The following is a 3126-nucleotide window of genomic DNA, read 5'->3' as shown; positions in this document are numbered from 1 at the left end:
CACTATCTACCTTAAATCATTTCCTTCTCACAACTGGCATATGCCATACTGTTCTCATCACTCTTGTGTGTTTTTTAACATATATTTTTAATGATTTCAGAGAGGAAGGGAGAGGGAGAGAGAGAAACATAAACGAGAGAGAATCATGGATTGGCTGCCTCCTGCACGCCCCCCACTGGGGATCGAGCCTGAAACCCGGGCACGTGCCCTGACGACCGGGAATGGAACCGTGACCTCCTGGTTCATGGGTGGAAGCTCCACCGCTGAGCCACGTGGCTGGGCAGCTATCGTCACTTTCCCATGAAGAGCATCTTTGAGACTTTGGCGGTGTTCTCTGACTGTAAAGAGATTTGTTGTCATGCGCTAGTTTCTGATGTGAGGACTGGAGCTGTCATCGGTGTGGTTTATAGCTGACCGTGGCAGAAGACCAAATTGAAAACTTTTAAGTTGAAATTTGCAATAAAATAGCTTAGGAAGGAAACATACAACAGGAAGGCAGACCTGGACCTTCAGGGTCGAGCACTGGGCTTGGCCTTGCGGTAGGTGGGCGCCTCGCGCCTTCCCCAGGAGAGGAAAGGCAGATCTGTGCAGGCGGAGGGCCCCGGCTCGGGCTCGTCGTCTTGGGAACGCTTGGCGAGATCTAGGCGAGGGATGGGCTCGGCCACAAAGAGGGCCTACTGTGTGCGAGCCCCGTGTGTTGTCCAAGTGTTTCTTGGTCCTCCTCTATTGCAGAAGGCCCCCGGGCCCTGAGAACCCTCTGACTCACTCCCCTGGTCACTCAGCCAGTCTCCGACGTGGGCCTCCCAGCAGGCCTTGCTTCCAGGCTTTTCAGGAACCTTGGCGGAACAGACACACACTCTAACCGTATGGAGCAAACCTTAGCAAACGCTTCCAATGGCAGCCAACAAAAGCACGCAGAAACCCCTGCTGGATCGTTACTGAGAGTCACGGCCGTGCAGAGCGGACGTGTGCGACTGCTTCCATAGAGGAAGTACATACAGGGGAATAAAGCGACCTGATCGGGAATCTAGCCCACACCACCACCACCTGCGCTCTTTTTTCTTTTCTTTTTAAATATATTTTTATTGATTTCAGGAAGGGAGAGGGAGGGGGAGATAGAAACATCAATGATGAGAGAGAATCATGGATTCGCTGCCTCCTGCACACCCCACACCAGGGATCAAGCCCGCATCCCAAGTATGTGCCCTGCCCGGGAATCGAACTGTGATCTCCTGGTTCATAGGTGCACACCCAACCACTGAGCCACGCCAGCCAGGCCTTTCCTCTCTTGCCTTTAATTGCAGAGGGAGAGAGACAGAAAGAGAGAGAGAGAGAGAGAGAGAGAGAGAGAGAGACTGGGATTTGTTGTTCCATTTATTTATGCATTCGTTGGTGGATTCTTGTATGTGCCCTGACTGGGATTGAACCCAAACCTTAGAAGACGTTCTAACCAACTGAGCACTCACCCAGCCAGTCCTCCTTCCCCCCTTTCCCCTGCCTCCCGCCCCACCCTGATCTTTTTTAAAGATGGAATGTCTGAGATAAAAGCAATACACCCTAACTCAGTATTTCCTGAAATTGCCTGATGCTAAGAATCTCCCAGCAGCACCTGTTAGCACACATTCCTGGGAGCCTCTGGTGGAGTTCGGTAGGTCCAACACAGGATCTGAGAACATGTGTTTTACAATATGTGAGCGGTTCTTGCAAATTAGGGTGTTCTAACAAAAAGAGCAGAATTGCCCTAGCCACTTTGACTCAGTGGCTAGAGTGTAGGCCCGCAGACTGAAGGGTCTCAGGTTCAATTCTGGTCAAGGGCAGTACCTCAGTTGCCGGCTCTGCCTGGCCAGGGCACATGCAGGAGGTAACCAGTCAATGCATCTCTCTCTCATTGATGTTTCTCTCTCCCTGTTTCTCCCCCTCCCTTCCACTCTCTCTCTAAAAAAAAAAAAAAAAAAATTAAATGGGAAAAAAACATATTCTCCGGTGAGGATCAACAACAAAAAGAGCAGAATTTTGTGCAGTCTTGAGCTAAAAGGTAATATCCTACCCTCACCATCAACAGACAAGTTAAAAACCCTGCCTGCTGAGGGAAAAGGTGAAGGGATTAAGAAGTTCGAACTGGGAGTTAGTTACAAAATATGGGCATGTAAAGTACAACATATAATGTAATCAATAATATTGAAACAACCACGTGTGGTGTCCAGGTGGGGTACTGGGTATACCGGCGGGACTCTGTAAATTATGTGACTGTCTAACCACTATTCCGATGCTGTACGCCTGCAAGTAATTAAAATAATATTGAGCTCTAACCAGTTTGGCTCAGTGGATAGAGCGTTGGCCTGCGGACTCAAGGGTCCCAGGTTCAATTCCGGTCAAGGGCATGTACCTTGGTTGCGGGCACATCCCCAGTGCGGGGTGTGCAGGAGGCAGCTGATAGATGTTTCTAATTCTCTATCCCTCTCCCTTCCTCTCTGTAAAAGATCAATAAAATATATATTAAAAAAATAAAATAATATTGAAAGTCAACTGTAATCGAGAAATTAAACACGCACACTCCTGCCCCTGCCATGCAGAGCAGCTCCTCCGACACCGCCTAACCGTCACCGTCCTGAACCCACAGCGGGAGCGGCTCTCGCGGTCCGCTCGCCGGGCGGGTCCGGGCCACGTCTCAGTCCTGCGTCCGCCGGGCGCTCCCGTGCCGCCCTCCCATTGGCTGGAAGTTCCGTCGCCCGGAGCCGTGCGGCCTCCACTCGCCACGCCAGCCCGTCGGGACTCCGGCCCGCCCAGGGGCGTGGCCTCGCGCGCTGGGCGGGGCCAGAGGCGGGGGCGGGGTCAGGGGCGGGGCGGGGACGCGGCAGGCGGGGCGCGCGGACTCGGGGCGGCCTATGGCGCGGGAGGCAGTGCGCCGCGCCCCTCGGGGCCGGGCCGGACCAGGCCAATCCCGGGCCACCCGGCGGGCGAACGCGAGGCCGGGCGGGCCGGGCGGGCCGGGCCGGAGGGCCGGGGGCGGGAGACAATGGGCCGGTTCCTGGTGCGTCACCCCGGAGTTCCTTAAAGGGGAAGCGAGCGGGGCGGCGGGCAGCACGGGTGCGGCGGCGGCGGCAGCGGCGGCGGAGGGCCCCGCGC

This window comes from Myotis yumanensis, unplaced genomic scaffold (genome assembly GCF_028538775.1).
Source record: "Myotis yumanensis isolate MYYU_CA2020_CCGP unplaced genomic scaffold, mMyoYum1.0.hap1 SCAF_14, whole genome shotgun sequence".
NCBI classification, from domain to species: domain Eukaryota; kingdom Metazoa; phylum Chordata; class Mammalia; order Chiroptera; family Vespertilionidae; genus Myotis; species Myotis yumanensis.
This window is presented reverse-complemented; position numbering follows the sequence as displayed.